The sequence below is a fragment of the Cnephaeus nilssonii genome, assembly GCF_951640355.1.
Source record: "Cnephaeus nilssonii genome assembly, chromosome: 12".
NCBI lineage: Eukaryota > Metazoa > Chordata > Mammalia > Chiroptera > Vespertilionidae > Cnephaeus > Cnephaeus nilssonii.
In genome coordinates this window covers 58,861,571-58,878,900 of record NC_137083.1, presented here as the reverse complement: position 1 = coordinate 58,878,900, position 17,330 = coordinate 58,861,571, and the positions used below count along the sequence as shown (strand labels likewise).

The 17,330-nt window shown below is 45.4% G+C and overlaps 1 pseudogene across 1 annotated transcript in view; it reads left to right on the top strand.

Moving 5' to 3' along the window:
• The first annotated feature begins 220 nt into the window (after positions 1 to 220).
• Positions 221 to 17,330, top strand: part of LOC307108081 (phosphoglycerate mutase 1-like) — a 63,798-nt pseudogene continuing 46,688 nt past the window's right edge. The window contains exons 1-4 of the transcript in view: positions 221 to 296; positions 1,790 to 2,027; positions 2,179 to 2,300; positions 5,092 to 5,111. The product of the transcript in view is annotated as a phosphoglycerate mutase 1-like (transcript). The remainder of the gene's footprint in view (positions 297 to 1,789; positions 2,028 to 2,178; positions 2,301 to 5,091; positions 5,112 to 17,330) is intronic.

Genomic DNA, 17,330 nt, shown 5'->3' with positions numbered 1-17,330 from the left:
TTGGATGAGCAAATCCTTATAATAAATCTGTGTGTGTGTGTGTGTGTGTGTGTGTGTGTGTGTGTGTGTGTGTCCTATTGGTTCTGTTTCTCTGGAGAACCCTAATACAGGGAATCAAGGCTTTGAACTCCCAGAATGTGTTCGTTCTAGCACATGCTCCCCGAGGGGAGCCAACCAGGGGATCCGAGGAGCCAGCAGCAGGAGCCATCAGGCTAACAGAATGTATCAAAGCCGGGGGCCACAGCTTACTCTTATTCCTACCGAGCTGGTGGACATCTCTGCAGCAGATGCTCGTGGTACCTGGTGCCACATGTCCTTGATCCACTTGACTCCAGCATGGCGGTGGTGGACAGCTTCCTCATGGGGCAGCAGCCCACTTCCAGATGGGCCCAGGACTTTCTCGGTGGCCCTGGACTTCCTCCCCAGCTTCTGAAGGGGCTCAGCAGCCGCCTGCAGGTGCAACCTTGACGCATAGAGGAGATTATGGCAGTTTAGCCAATAAAGGATCAGAGAGTAAACAACCCTGCTTCCCTGCCCCACAGTGGGTGGAGCAATTTTGAGGGTTCTTCTACCTGTTCCTCACAGGTTCCCAGAAGGGCTAAGCCTCAGCTGCCCTTAGCAGTAACCCGTCATCAACACACCTTCTATTAGCTTTCCTTCCTTCCCTGCTTCACTCTCTGCATTCTCTCAGCCCTGTTTCCTGAGATCAGCTCCCAAAGAAACTCTTTATATCAAGTTCTTGTCTTAGGCTCTACTATCACAGAAACCCATACTCAAGTCAACCCCCTTCCCTAATCCACCCCCCTGCATCTCTCGCAAGGTTGATGCCTTCTTACTTTTATTATTAATCCCCACCAGCCAGCCCAGCCTCCCCTTTCTTTGAAACACTCCCTCATTGCAAAGTCAGCTCTTTGTAACAGCAATAACACTTGCTAAGGACTGATCCAATATCTTGGCTGTCCTGGAGTTCTCAAGGCAAGGAGCTGCTGCTGCACTTACACCCTCTGTGTTACAGGAACACAGGTAACAGGTGTTTCTGCTGATCTACTCACCGGTGTCCCCTACATCATGGATGGCTAACATTTGCCTTACAATGCTAGATAATACATATGTTAGGTTTTGCAGGCCTGAAGGTCTCTATCGCAATGACTCAACTTATTGTGGTGAGAAAGCAGCTGCAGACAATATATAAATGTAGGAGCAGGGCTGTTCCAATAAAACTTTACTTAAGGACGCTGAAATTTGTACTCCATGTCATTTTCACAGGTCAGAAAATATTATTAAAAAGAAGGGAAATACCATTCTTAGCCCTCAGGCTGTGCAAAAAACAAGCGGGTGCAGATTTAGCGGAGCCTGCCCTGGGTCCTACGCTCATGGGGGGAGGGACAGACTTGTTCAGGCGGCCTCTACTCTGTGTTCTGCGCCTTTCCTGGCACACAAACTGCGCCCAGCACTTACTGGGTGACTAAATAAACAGGACAAATGCCAGTCCCTACACTGCTTTCTATAAAACATTCACTTGCTTAACCTCATGTCCTATCTGCCCATGAAGTCTCCCCAAAGGGAGTTGCTCCCCCAATTTAATACCCCGCAGGCTGTTGGGATGCTTTCCTCAGCACCTGAAGCTCTTTGGGAGGCATTGACAGCACAGGGGTTTGTGTTAACTGCCACCTGCATAAAACCCCCTCTTCCAGTCGTGTTTCCAAAAATTACCTTGGCGCAGTCAACGCGTGAATTTCGTGTTGAAAACAGGAACACGGGTAACAGGTGTTTCTGCTGATCTCGCCAGAAGAGGAAAATCCCAACCATGCCAAAATCTTTGTTATTGAAATGACACGCGCCCCAGGGGAAAATAATGATTGCAATCTGATCAAGCAGTACACCAGCCCGGTGTTCTGCAAGCCCCAAGTACGTTCCTCAGACGACTTCCCCATGGATTCGCCCTCCGTCGGGATAACCACCTGCGGACTTAGCTTACAGGATTTGTCACCTCCTGGTTCTGTTGCTAGAACAAGTGCCCACCGTGGGTAAGATCAGGGGGCTGACTTAACAAACTGAACTTTAATATGATTTTCCTAAGAAAATGTATCATCCCCACTTCCCCTCTGGCTGTTGAAACAGTCCCCACCGGAGATAAAGAGATAGGAAGTTCTGAAACCGCTCGGCCCTCGGGTTCAGCACTCATCGGATTCTTGGAGATGGTGCGGGCACACGCCACATCCAAGAGCTGCCAGAGAAAGTGGTGAGGTGGGGGAAACTGTTTACCTTCGAGATGCCGGAGCTGCGCCGGCAGTTTTCAGGTAGGGACTTCGGGCTGACGCCAGGCAAAGGTGTGATGCGGGTGCCTGCCCAGGCGTCTGATCACCCCATCTGTGTCTGCCTCTAACTGACATGTCTCCATGTAAACTTACTTCCCAAAGCCAGATCCCAGGTGTTTGCCGCCCTCGCGTCTATCAGAAGCTAAGTTTAGAAAGACTATCTGATGAACTTCACGCTGAAATTCTGGGTTCTCAGGAATAGTGCTTTATAGCTAATGTTTTGTTGTCTGTCTCTTTCTACTGGAATATAAGCTCCGGAAAGTCAGTGCAAGTCTCCTTGGCTTAATAGGTGCTCAGTAAATCTTTCTGGAATAAATTAACGAATGAGTAGTGTGTAGTTGGGCACACAAATGCTGTCTTACTGACCCCCAGAAAAGAGAGTGGGAGTGAGACAGGACAGATATACCTGCTGCTTTAGCAAAGGCCTGAGACTCCTAGGCCTACATATAAGCAAATGATTTTGCACGTACATTTGTAAGTAATTAATTTAATATGTGTAAAGTGGTTAGAACAGGCCTGGCTTGCAGAAAACAGTACAGGGGTTTTTGTTCAGCAAGCAAACAAGCGTAAAGAAAACAAATAAAAAGCCGGCACACCTTTCCCAGTTGCTGAGACAAATAAGAAAAGAGAGCCTCTTCTAACACCCACCTCTCTAATGGCCTCTTCACCTTTCACCCCATTTCCTTCCTCCCGTTCATTCACACCAATTTACCGCCCCCCCACCCCTGCCTTTAATTTAGGGCTATTGCTGCTCTGATTCTTACCAGGTTTTATTGGTCTGGGGCCACAGAGGTGGGAATACTCTTATGATCTGGTGGGTCACTTTGGGATTGACTTCCTTTCCTGAGATGATGGTTGTTGATGATGAAGATACAAAGGTTTTGATCATGAACAAGGCTAAGACAGTGGCTGCAATGCCATATAGTTGCCGTGGGCTCTTCACTTTACGAAGAAGCTCTTTTTTTCATTAACTACCCTGCTCCACCCTAGGAAAGAGTTATCATTTTTATCTCCCCGTCTTACAGACTTGGAGAGATTAGCTAGGTTCCCCAAGGTCAAACAGGGTATAACTGGCAAAGCAGAGATTCAAACCCAGGTCAGTCTCTATACTCTGCACGAGGCACTATGCTAAAGGCCATGCTTAGAGTATCTCTAATTCTTGCCACAATACTACTAGGGAGGTATTAGTGTCCCTTTTTTTATAGTTGTGACAAATGAGGCTCAGAGGAGCTAAGTGCCTTGTGCAAGGTTACAGCTAAAAGTGATGGAGCCAGTATTTGAACTGAGAATGCTCATGTTCAAACAACATTCTCGTGTTATTTGTCCCAGCATTGTGGGTCATTTTTATGTCCCTTTGAATTTTAAAAATATTTTCAAATTTTTTATAATCAGCATATATTATTTTTATCTTTTTAGAGTTTTTTAATTACAACAGTAATACATGAATACATGATTATTGTAAAAAATTTAATACTGTAGAAGTTATATTATTTCTATAATGAAGAGAAAAGGTCATAAAAATGATGTTACTGCTTGTTTCTTTGTGTTTACTAATGACTTTATTTTTGTTATCACTGGCAATTCTTACAGAGAGAAATAGGGCTGTGGCAATACCCCCATTTTTCAAATAAAGACCCAGGTAAATAATGACAGTGCTATTTACCGATAGTTTTATGTTGAGAGGTTCAGCACATTTCTCATCTTCTACTTCTGCCTGGTCTGCCGTCAATGGGGCTGGTAGGGTGGGTTCAAGAGTGCCAGTGGGAGAAAAATTTATCTTGTTTTCTTAGAAAAGCATTGCGGGTTACAGGCTGTTGGGGGAACAGGGTATCAGGTTGTAGATAAAGTATGTAAGGGGTATTGGTAGCAGTCAGGGCTTTACAGGCCTGAGAGCATCAGTAGGATCAGGCTAGGATACCAATGGCCCATTCAAGTGGGGAAATTGGGATGATTTTAATGAAGGGTGCGGGCAGGGTTAAGAGAAACCAGTGAGTGATAGTAAACTGTCTGGACAGCAGCAGCACTAACAGTTACCAGCCTCGGCCTGAAGGAGGGAGTAGTTGGGCAGACTTTGAGACAGAGCAGTCCGGAGGCTCACCCAGACAGAGCTCTGGCCTGAGATTGCACAACACAGTCACTGCCAGCCCACAGCTGGCACCAGAGAAATAAACACCCCAAATTCTTTCTCCTATTTTCTGATCTCCCACCAGTGCCTTCCATTTTCAGAACCTACCAGAAGGCAGAGGGCAAGGGGCCCCAGTTGGTGAGATTCATGGTGGTCAACTTCTAGAGGCACAAAGAAAGGGTGGTGAGTGACTATGGAGGGGCCAACAGAATTGCCAGCATTGCCCCACCATCCTTGCCAAAGGATTCCAGAATGCGGATGCATGAGAGAAAGGGACCAGGATGGTAGCCCGGATGACCACAGAACCTCCCCCCTCCCTTTAAAATAGGCTATATTTTAGAACAGCTGTGAACTTACAGAAAATTTGAAAAGACAATCCAGAGTTCCCATATACCCTGCACCCAGCTTCCCCTATTATTCACATCTTAAATTAGTATGGTACATCTGTTATGGTTAACGAACCAATAGTGATATATTTCTATTAATTAAAGTGCATCATTTTTTCAGATTTTTTAAGTATTTCTCTGTCCTTTTTTTGGTTCCAGATTGCCACCTAGCATATGACACTGCATTCAGTCATCATTTTCTGAGGCTCGTGTTAGCTGTGGCAATTTCTCAGACTTTCTTTGTTTTTGATGTTCTTGACAGTTTTGAAGAGCACTAGTCAGGTATTTTGTAGGATGCTTCTCTATTAGGATTTTTCTATGTTTTTCTCATCATAAAACTGAGGTTAGGGGATCTGGGTAAGAAAACCACAGAGGTAAAGTACTGTTATTATCACCACATGTCAAGAGTACATACTATGAACATGATTTATGACTATTGATGTTGACCTTGATCATCTGGCTGAAGTAGCGCTTGTTAGCTTTCAGCACTGTAAAGTTATTTTTCCCCCCTTTCCATATTTTACTCCTTGGAGGAAATCACTATGTGTAAACCCTAATGAGTAGAGAAGTACGCTAACCATCCCTAAAAGTGAAGTATTTATATAAATTATTTAGAATTCTTCTGCATGGGGGTTTTCCCTTTTCTCTCCATTTATTGTTTTATTCACTCATTTATTATTTCAGTATGGACTCCTGGATATTTATTTTCTACTTTAGGGTATAATTCAATGCCATTTTATCTATCTTGTTGCTCAAATTGTCCCAGCTTTGGCCATTGGGAGCTATTTTGCTTGGCTCCCATGCTCCTTTGACACATCCCCATCAATGTGTTTTGTTTCTGTTGTTTTTTAATATGCATTTTCTTTTTTGAAATCATTTAAAATGTTTCAATTAAAGTTGACATACAATATTATATTAGTTTCAGGTGCACACCCTAGTGATTATACATTATATAACTCACTAAGTGATCATCCCGATATATCTCGTACCAATCTCACACCATACATAGTATATTATTGACTATATTCCTTATGTTGTACTTTACATCCCCATGATTATTCTGTAACTATCAATTTGTTCTTCTTAATCTCTTCACCTTTGTCACCCATTCCTCCAACTCCCCTCCCATCTGGCAACCATCAAAATGTTCTCTGTATCTATGAGTCTGTTTCTGTTCTACTAGTTTGGTTATTTTGTTTTTTAGATTCAGTTGTTGATAGATATGTATTTATTGACATTTTATTGTTCATTTTCTTCTTCTTTCTCCTCCTCCTCCTCCTCCTCCTCCTCCTCCTCCTCTTCCTCCTCCTCCTCCTCCTCCTTCCTGTAGAAGTTTGGTGATGATGAACTCCTTTAGCTTTTTCTTGTCTGTGAAGCTCTTTATCTGACCTTCAATTCTAAATGATAGCTTTGCTGGCTAGAGTAATCTTGATTATAGGTCCTTGCTTTTCATTATTTTGAATATTTCCTGCCAATCCCTTCTGGCCTGAAAGGTTTCTGTTGATAAATCAGCTTACAATTTTATGGGAACTCCCTTGCAGGTAACAAATTTTCTCTTGCTGCTTTTAAGATTCCCTCTTTGTCTTTAACCTTTTGCATTTTAATTATGATGTGCCGTGGTGTGGGCCTCTTTGTCCACCTTGATTGGGACCCTCTGTGCTTCCTGTACTTACGTTTCTATCTTCATTGCCAGGTTAGGGAAGTTTTCTATCATTAGTTTTTCAAATAGGTTTTCAATTTCTTGCTTTCTCTCTTCTCCTTCCAGCATCCCCATGATGCGAATGCTGGTATGCTTGAAGTTGTCTCACAGGCTCCTTACACAATGCTCATTTTGTTGGATTCTTTTTTCTTTTTGCTGTTCATATTGGGTGTCTTTTGCTTTCTTATATTCTAAATCACTGATTTGATTCTTGGCTTCATCTACTCTACTGTTGATTCCCTGTAAATTATTCTTCACTTTAGTTAGTGTAACCTTCATTTCTGACTGGTTCCTTTTTATGGTTTCCATATACATTTTTATGCTGTTGAAGTTCTAATTAAGTTCATTGAACATCCTTATAACCAGTGTTTTTTACTATGCATCTAGTGGCTTGCTTGTTTCCATTTTGCTTAATTCTTTTTCTGGTGTTTTGTTCTATTTGTTCATTTGGGACATGTTCCTTTGTCTCCTCATTTTGGTAGCCTCCGTGTGTTTGTTTCTATGTATTAGGTAGAGCTGCTACATCTCCCAGGCTTGGTAGAGTGGCCTAATGTAGTAGGTGTCCTGCAGGGTCCAGTGGCACAGCCTCCCTGTTCAGCCAAGCTGGGCACTGCAGGAGCATCCCTCAGTGTGGGCTGTGTATACCCTCCTATTATAGTTGAGCCTTGCTTACTGTTGGCATGTCAATCTTAGGGATTTACCTCCAGGTTGATCAGCTGCAAGGACTGACTGTGACTACCTACCATATGACTACTGTGCAGGGACCCACAGAGCAGGGCTTATTTCAGCAGGATTCTAGTGCCTGATGAGTCTGCCCCTTAAGGGTGTCACTTGTAGAGGTGATTGCATGATGCTTTGACATGATCTGAAGCTGTCCACTGGGTGTGCTGGCTCTGGGGCTTCCTGGGAGATGTAGGTCAGCTACCTCCTGTGTTCTGCCTGGAGCCTCCCAGCATGAACTACAAAGTGATCTGCAGATGGCTGCTACTTGTGCTAGCCTTGGAGGAGCCCAGGAAAGGCCAAATTACAACCCAAGGCTGACTGTTGCTAGTGTCAAGCCTAGGATCACTTAGTGAGAGGTACAGGGCACACCAAGGCCAGATGTTACTGGTTTGAGAAGTTTTAGAAAAGTCTGAGGCATGAGCCATGACAGGCCATTCATATGGAAAACCCACGGGGAACAAGTTGGGTGGGACCACCATTTGAGTTGGGTGGGGGTCTCAGGGAATCACCAGGGCAGGCAAACAGTGATAGCCAGGTTGATGGAGACTGAGAAATGGCACCCACCTGCCAGCTCTGTGGGGGGATGGTTCATCAAAGGAGCAATGGCCTCTGCCAGCACTTCTATCTGGGAGAAAGCTGCTCCTCCATCCCTCACACTAATGTCAGACAATTCAGTTTCTCCCCACATGTCCCTGGTATCCGTCTAGCTGAAGCTCAGAGGGAGTGAGTGCAAGTAAGTTGGTGTGTGGGCCCTTCAGGAGGAATTCCTGGGATTCTGGTTCACTCAGCCACAATCCCCACTGGTTTTTACTCTCAGAAATTATGGGAACTTCTCTTCCTGGCACTGGAATCCTGGGCTGGGGGGCCTGGTGTGGAGCTGTGACCCCTTGCTCCTCATGGGGAACCTCTTCAGCTGAGATATCCCTCCCAATATTTGTCCTCTACATGTGGAAGTGGGACCAGCCTGTTTTGCACCTCCACCCCCTCCTGCCAGGCTCCATGTGGCTTCTTCCACGTATTTTTAGATGTAGGACTTCTGTTCAGCTAGATTTCAGGCAGTTCTGAATGATGGTTATTCTGTACTTTAGTTGTAATTTTGATGTGGTTGTGGGAGGATGTGAGTACCGCATTTACCTATGCTGTCAGAGGCCTTAATGTGCATTTTCTTACTTTCTTGCACTACAAGATGCTCTAGGCTTATCTTGTGTATTTCTTACGAAAATAAAAATAATTTACTGTACCTACAGAACACTTATGATGCCAAATGGTGGGGTTTTCCCTCACATTAAGCAATTCTGACACTAAGTGCATGGAGTTAGTGCAGACTCCACAGATTAAGAGTTCAGTTCTGTAAGACTGCCCCCAATTTGAGATGTCAACTGCAAGCAGTGGGTCCCCAGGTCATCCACACTCTGTCTGATTTGGCTATAAATTAAAGATTCCCGTGACTCCCTCCTCAGGTTTGATTATTTGCTATAATGGTTTGCAGAACTCGGAGCACAACTTTACTTACCATGACTGGTTTATTATTAAAAAATACATTTGAGGAACATCCAAATGGAAGAGATGCCTAGGGCAAGGAAGGAGCAAGGAGCATGGAGCTTCCATGCCCTCTCCAGGTAGGCCATCCTCCTAGCACCTTGACATGTTCACCAACCTAGAAGCTCTCCAAATTCTGTGGTTTTTATGAAGCTTCAATTACAAAGATGTGGTTGATGGCATCATTGGCCGTTAATGATTAACTCAATCTTCAGGCCCTCTTCCCTCTGTGGAGTTGGGAGGTAGGACTGGAAGTTCCAACTCTCTAATCACATGGTTGGTTCCTCTTCTAACTAAACCTCCTCAATCCTCCAAGAGTAACCTGGTTAGCAGAAATTTTGGCATGGTTGAAAGGGGCTTATTATGAATAACCAAAGATGTCTCTCTCACCCTAACATGCCGGAAAGTCCAAGTGTTTTGGGGAGTTTTATGCCAGGAACTGGAGACAGAGACCACATATATATTTCTTGTTATGTCATTCTTGCCCTACTCCTAGAATCTGCCTCTTTTGTTGTTGTTGTTAATCTTCACCTGAGGATATTTTCCCATTAACTTTTAGAGAGAGTAGAAGGGAGAGAGAGAGACACAGAGAGAGAAACACCAATGTGAGAGAGCCACATCAATTGGTTGCCTTCACACACACCCCAACCAGGGGTGGGGATTGAGCCTGCAACCAAGGTACATGCCCTTAACCGGAATCAAACCCAGGACCCTTCAGTCTGCAGTCTGTTGCTTTTTCTACTGAGCCAAATCAGCTAGGGCTAGACTCTGCCGTTTTTTTTCAAGGAACCCTGGTTCTGTTGATTGAAGAATGATATTAGAAACCAATTTATGGGTGTTCAGTATGCTTGTTGCTCCAGGGGCATTGTTTGTTTAGACCCTCTCAGCTAACAGAGAAATAAAGTCACATATATGTAATCATACTAATGAGTTAATATGAATGTCTCCAACTCTAATTTATTACCACACTAGGGGCCCAGTGCACTAATTCGTGCACCTTGAAAGGAACTGTGGGCCGCAAGGCAGCGGTGGGCACAGGGGCGGGTCTCTGCCCATCCTCTGCTCCCCCCGCCTGGCCCCTCCTGCTGTGGCCCTGGTCCCCTGTCTCCTGGCAGTCCCGCTCCCACTGCTGCCACTGCTGCAGCTCCCACACGCTGACAGTGCCGCCCCGCTTGCACCTGCTGACGGTGTGGAGCGATTGGGGCTGGTGCCATCAGTGGGTGCGAGCGGCAGCTGCTGCACTGATTGCCCCTCAGGAGCAGGGGGAGATGGAGAAGCCCTCGGGGGCGATCAGAGCTGGCAGCTGCTGCTTGTACCCACTGATGGCACCGAGCAATCGGGGCAGCGGGTGCGAGTGGGGGCAGCACCGGCAGCAGGTGTGGGGGCTGGGCAGGACCACGGTGTGCGAGAGAAAAGAATTTTCAGTAACCACCAGAGGCTCGCCCCATGACAGCGACCAGCACCCCCACCTTAGTCTGGCGCCCCTGCTTACCTCCACCATCCCTCTGTGACCGATGTCCGCCATGTTTCACTCTCTGCTGCCTGCTGCCAACACCTGCCATGGTCCCCGCGCGCTCCCTGGTGGTCAGCACACATCATAGTGACTGGTTGTTCCGTTGTTCCTGTTCTGTCATTCATTCTATTTGCATATTAGCCTTTTATTTTATAGGATGCACCACTGCAGGTTCCTCCTTTTGCTGATCCGTAAATTTCCACTCCAACAGTAAGAAGCCTGGCTCTACCATTTGCCACTCATTTATTTCATCATTCACTTCCAGTATACATGCATAGCAGTCTCAGAACTGTTAGCCTATACCCCTGTGGTTCACACCTTTACTACAACACAGGGCTTATGTGTAGTGTCTTTTGTCTATAGCCTGACTGACTCCACTAATTTAGTTACTTAGATCAGCACCTTTCCCCCGCCCCCTTCAGTGAAATTGTTTCCTACATTTAGATTATCATAGCATAGTCTGCATTTTTCTCTGGGATCCCTCAATCCCCTAAATGATTTTTTAAATTACATACATTAAGGTTCACTCTGTGCAGTAGTTTTACAGGTTTTGACAAGTGCATAATGTCATGTACCTTTTGCAGTATCATACGAAATAATCTTACTGCCTTAAAAATTCCCTGTGAGTCACCTGTTCATCTCTCCTCCTTCTTCCTCCTCGCCCAGAGTCTCTGGAAACCATTTATCATTTTCCTGGCTTATAGTTTTGCCTTTTCTAGAATATCATATAATTTCAATCATACAATATGTGGCCTTTTAGACTGGCTCCTTTCGCTTAAGAGCTTACCAATTCCTTCATATATTTTGGTGGTTTGACAGCTCATTCTCTTTTTATTACTGAACTAGAAACCCGATGCATGAAGATTCATGCAAGAATAGGCCTTCCTTCCCCTGGCTGCCGGCACGCGGCAGGCTCGCTCCAGCAGCCTGTGCAGTGGCGGCGGCAGTGGCAAGCTCTGCCCGCTCTGGCACCACTTCCTCCTTGCTCTCCTCTGGAGAGTTCCTCTGTGCAGCGCTGGTACTCCTGGGGAGGTGTGGAGGGGGAAAGGTGGGGGGAGAGAGGCAGGCGGGGAGGACTGGAGAGGTTGGGTGCGCTAGTGTGGTTCACTTTCCCATTGTGGAAGTGGGATGCAACTGGCCCCCTTCCTCATCCTCTTCTTCCTCTGCCCTCTGCCTCCTGCCCACCCCCCTTCCTACACGCCCATTGCCCCTCCCCTCTTGATTTGGCAAGATAGGGAGGAGGGAGATCTGATAATTTGGGTTACTGTGTAGGTGGCCTCTTTCATCTATTCAAAACAAAGCTGAGCCACCTGCCGCTGCCACCATGGCCACCACCATCGCCCCTTGGCTGGCCCGGGGTTCCCAGTGTGCGCTAACTGTGCACTGAGCGAGCTCCTGTGGGGCTGCTCCAACACTAGGGTTTTGTTTACCAGAGCAGCGGGGCAGGGGTGGGGTAGAGGGAGAAGCCAGACACCGAGAGATACGACCTCAGGCACCAGAGGGTCGCCTCTGAGGCCGGGGGCTGGGCCACAGGGAGGCTGCAAGGACGGTTTGTACGTGTGGAGCCAGGCAGGGAGGCCCTGAGGAGGTGCACTGCCCAGAGGCCCAGAGCAGTCGGGGGCCGCGGCCACTTCCATCTTTGTCAGGTTAATCTGCATACTCACTCCTGATTGGCTGTGGGTATCACAAAGTGATGGTCAATTAGCATATTTCTCTTTTATTCATAAGATAACATTCCATAGTATGGATGCACCACATTTTGATTGTCCATTCACCAATTGAGGGACATCTTGATTCCTTCCAGTTTTTGACAATTACGAATAAAGCTACTGTAAACATTTATGTGCAGGCTTTTGTGTGAATATATCTTTTTCAAATCAATTGGGTAAATACCCAGGAGCACAATTCCTGCATCAGATGAAAAGACTGTGTATTTTTAGCTTTGCAAGAAACTGCCAACCTATCTTCCGAAGTACCTGCACCATTTTGCATTCCTACCAGGGATGAGGGCTCCTGTTGCTCTACGCCTTCCCTTTTAATTTAAATCATGTCACTCACCAAGTGAAGAAAAGCTCCTAGCCAGTCTCCACTGCCGCAGAAGGCAGGGCATCCGCAAGAAGAGGTGGTGGCTGAGGCATCAGTCCTTAGAAATCACCATTCTCATGACTCCAGGGACCCCAAAGGGCACCCGGAGAAGCAATATTTTTGTAGTAGAGGGGGAGGTGATGATTCCCTGGATGAAACAGGCATGTAGAGGACACCCAGAAAACTAGGAAATCTCACTACACTGTCAAACAGTGATTCTGTCATATCAAAAAGGAGCTTCACTCACCAGACACTCAAGATGCACATATGTTCCGTGGTCCCAAGGTTTCCCCATGTACACTGCAGTGAGGACCAGTCTACCAGCAGGATGCCTGAGAGCGAAAAGATGTGACATAGCAGAGAAATGAAGAACTTGCCAGCTTTTTCATTTGCCGCCATTTGACCACAAAGTTGCATCGAGCCTGTCCTCTGGGCCAGTCACTGTGCTGGGTGCTAGCATTCCAGAACTCCCAGTGCGACCAAGGAGACCAACAACACCCACAAACTATCACGATTCAATGCCATGCACACCATAACAAAGGGACACGCATTGATTTTGGAGCTGATGAGACAAAACCGGAAAGTAAATGGGAACAAGTTAAGTGGCAATTTCAGCAACAGCCTCTGCATCCAAGGAACCAAGCCAGTCAACCCGAGGGGCCATAATTACTTTTTTTCCAAGCTTATGCTAAATTACTGCAACTAGCTTTTGGGAGATATTTTGAAAGAGAGGATGAATTCCCCTGTGTTTTTGGAGGCTATTGTGCAGGAGAAGATGGCAGGCGGCAAAGGAAGAGAGCCCAGCGAAGGAGCAGCCCTGGGCAGGGAGAGGCAGAGGCATTTATTACAGGAGCAGCTGCACCCTGTGCTCACCCGCTTCCAGCGCTTTCCTGTCATTTGGAGAGAAGACAGCACACATTTTAAGGACACGTTGGAAGGCAAGCGATGGATGGGTCAACACGGCTGGCTGGGCTGGTGATTTTGTAATTACGAAGCAGATTTTTTAGACAGAATGGCTACCCCAACTGTGTAATTAAGAGGCTCGTTAAGGAATGTTGCTGGGCTGTGCATCACCCTGGGGCTGGAGCGACCACATGGTTACAATGGAAAAAGGCAGTCGGGCTTCATCATAAGTTCATTGCTAATTAATTGAAACAAATATTTGCAATAACGATTCCTGTGTATGATATAATTGCAACAGTTGGCCGAGAGAATCTTAATAGAGGGGTCTGGTCAGGGGTGAAAACAACAGAAAAACAGGTGTCGAGCCCCAGGTTAGAGAAAAACCAAATGGGCACTTAAAATGGATGGCCTTGGTGTGGTTTTGGTTGAATCTGGTTCTGTATCACTGGTTAGGACCTAATTTTAGCCAGCATTTTGTAGAGTGGGCGTAGATAAATTGGAGAAGTTCCAGAAACAAAGAACGATTTGAGGTGGAAAATATCCCCTGTGGGGAAGGTGAGAGAAAAGAGATGATTTTGTCTAAGCTGTAAATCTGCATAATACATGAATGAAAACTTTTAAAAAAATCAAGATTTTGATTTTTTTCAAGGATAGAAACTTGCCATTTCCATCTCTCCTCAGCACAAAGAAGAAAAAGACCTCAACCAGAGAATGAGAAATTTGAACTAAGCACAAAATGGAATGTTAGATTCTAAAACAGGAGGTGATAACAGATATTTGATCTAATTCCCTTGAAGCCTTAAGAACTGCAGGAAGGTCACAAATCCCAACAGAAGACCCCTCCCTCCATGCTCCCCACAGATTTAAATTTTTCTTCATATTATTCTGGACATCTTCTTTGTTAGAAATCATTGAGCGGCCTTTGCTAAATGAAAGCACTGCTTTGGAAAAAAAAAAAAGTAGAATGAATCAATAGCAAAGGACCCGATCTCATGCATTGGAACTGGGGTCAGTCTGCAGGTTACAACTGCAGCCACTTCAGGCTTACGTGAGAGTTATCTATCCTTTGGAGGTTGCTTCTAATCTTAAGATTCTAGACATTAATGGTTATTTGCCTTATATTTTTATTGCCTACCTCTAAAGGACCACATGCAGTATAATTACTAAAGGCTCTTTCATTGGGAAATTTACATGTTTAGTAACCTCTCCACAAGTGGATGTGAATACCCCTGGCCTAGGACAACCAAAGCTCAGCAGTGGGCTTGAAGGGACCCCTCTGAGGACAGCATCCTAGGGCCTCAGAGATCAGACAGGGAATCTGCTATGTGGTCAACAAGTTCGGTCTGCATCTACTCAGCCTGCCAGGTTGTCACAGCATAGTTAAAAATTAGGGTCATTCTGCTCTGGCTGGTGTGGGTCAGTGGTTAGAACACTACCCTTCACACCAAAGGGTCTCAGGTTCGATTCCTGGTCAAGGGCACGTACCTGGGTTGCAGGTTCAATCCTCATCCCCAGTCAGGGCACAGGCAGGAAGCAACCAATAGATGTGTCTCTCTCACATTGATGTTTTTCTCTCTCTCCCCATTCCTCCATTCCTTTCCTCCCTCTCTAAAAGAATCCATAGAGCCCGCTGTGGCTCAGTGGTTGAGCATCGGCCTATGAACTAGGAGGTCACTGGCCGATTCCCAGTCAGGGCACATGCCTAGGTTTCAGGCTCGATCCCCAGTAGAGGTGTGCAGGAGGCAGCCAATCAATGATTCTCTATCATCATTAATGTTTCTATCTCTCTTCCCTCTCCCTTCCTCTCTGAAATCAATAAAAATATATATTTTTAAAAATCCATAGAGCTCTGGCTGGTTTGGCTCAGTGGATAGAGCATCGGCCTGCAGACTGAAGGGTCCCAGGTTCAATTCCGGTCAAGGGCACATGCCGGGGTTGCGGGCTTGATCCCCAGTAGGGGGCATGTAGGAGGCAGCTGATCAATGATTCTCTCTCATCATTGATGTTTCTATCTCTCTATCCCTCTCCCTTCCTCTCTGAAATCAATAAAAAATATATATATATTTTTAAAAAGAACCAATAGAAAAAATATCCCTGGGTGAGGATTAACAACAACAAAAGTAGTCATTCTGAGATGCCCCTCATTGTTCCCTGAGCATCACAGAGCTTCCCTGGGTGTGAGCGGAGGTTCCCGGAGGGGTCTGCACCTGTGTCACTCTCAGGGTCTAAGGAGGAATCACTTTGTTGGCACAGCCCCTTCTCTCTGGCGAGGCAGGAAGGCTCATCGTTGGTGACAGGCAGAGGACAGCAAGACCCTCAGTGCCCCAAAGCTGAGTTCCTCCCGCTGCAGGAGGAAAAACTGCAGGATACATCTAATGCCTTTGTGGTTTGTCCATTTCATTCAATCTTCGATATTTAAACTCATATTTTTACATTACAGCAAACGTGCATGCATTATATCACCGAGTGAAAAATTTACCCGAGCTTTTGAAAGCAAATGAGAGATTACAAAGAATTTTCTTCCCTGGTAAAGTTCTGGCAGAAGCTCCAGAACCCCAGGGAAATGCATTTACATTCCTCCACTGAAATGTAGCTGAGAGCCGCGCATGCCACAGAGCTTTCTGGGATCATGGAAATGTCTTACAGAGACACACGTGCTGTTGAGCGCTTAAAGAGGTGAGAAGTGAGACTGAGGAACTGGATTTTTTAATTGTATTCCATTTAAATTCATTTAATTAATTTACATTTAAATAGCCACATGTGCCTAGTGGCTACTGCATTGGAAGGTTTCGTGGAAAAGTTTACATTTTACTCCCAACTCCTCCCGAGATAAGTCTTTGGGAATTCAAGAAGACAGGAAATGGAACAGAGCTTGAGGCTTCTGAAATAGTTCCCAGCCTTCTCCCCGACCCCCAACACACACACCCCTTCTTCTGTGCGGACCTGAGTGAGGAGGAAGAGCCCAGCTTAGCGGGCGGGGCACAATGACAGTGGTGAAAAGTAAGGGTGTGGAGGTCTGAGAACCCATCCTGGTGTCCTGTGGTCCTCCGGTGATCCGAGGAGTCCCGGGGGTCCTCATGTCTAAGTGCATCTTATAGAAGTGGAAACTGAGACTTGGGGCTGGAAATATTGATTGTGCCAGGGACTCTGTGAGGGAAGTGGAAGCAGCCCTCACAGCCTCCAGCCATGGGGACGGTTCCCTAATGAACTGGGTCCCTGAGAGGGGAGGGTGGTGGATTGTTCTCCACTGGCTGCGAGGCTGTTCAGATTAGACCCTTATTTGACCATGTGTATTGTATGATTTACAGATGCCCCTCTGATCTAGGAATTTCTGTGCTAGCAACTCATGAGGAAATGTTAATAATGTTTTACTAGCCCTCGCCGGTTTGGCTCAGTGGATAGAGCGTCAGCCTGTGGACTGAAGGGTCCCAGGTTTGATTCTGATCAAGGGCATGTACCTTGGTTGCAGGCTCAATCCTGGCCCTGGTCTGGGTGCGTACAGCAGGCAACCAATTGATATGTCTCTCTCACATCAATGTTTCTTTCTCTCTGTCTCTCCCCCTCCCTTCCACTCTCTCTAAAATTCAATGGAAAAATATCCTTGGGTGAGGATGAACAAATAAAAGTTCTATTAAGTGGAAAAAAGACACAAAATTATATATATTTACATATAATATATTTTTACACATACAATGTTATATACTATATCATATAGTTATAATATATAACAATCATTATATGTATTATATACATATATTATGATACATATTATATATCTAAGAGGTTTTTTAAATGCATTGCATGTCTATAACAAAAATTAGAAGAAAATATACTAAATATTAATAGTGACTATTTATGAGTGGTAGGATTATGAGCAATTTTAATTTTCTACTTTATACCTTTTCTACTTTGGACTTTTCAATTTTTCTTTAGTAGATATTATTTTTATACTTGAGAAAGCCAATATAACACCTTATTCATAAACACCAGCACCTCCCTTATTTATCATGATTGAATATCTTGTATCATTGAAAACCCC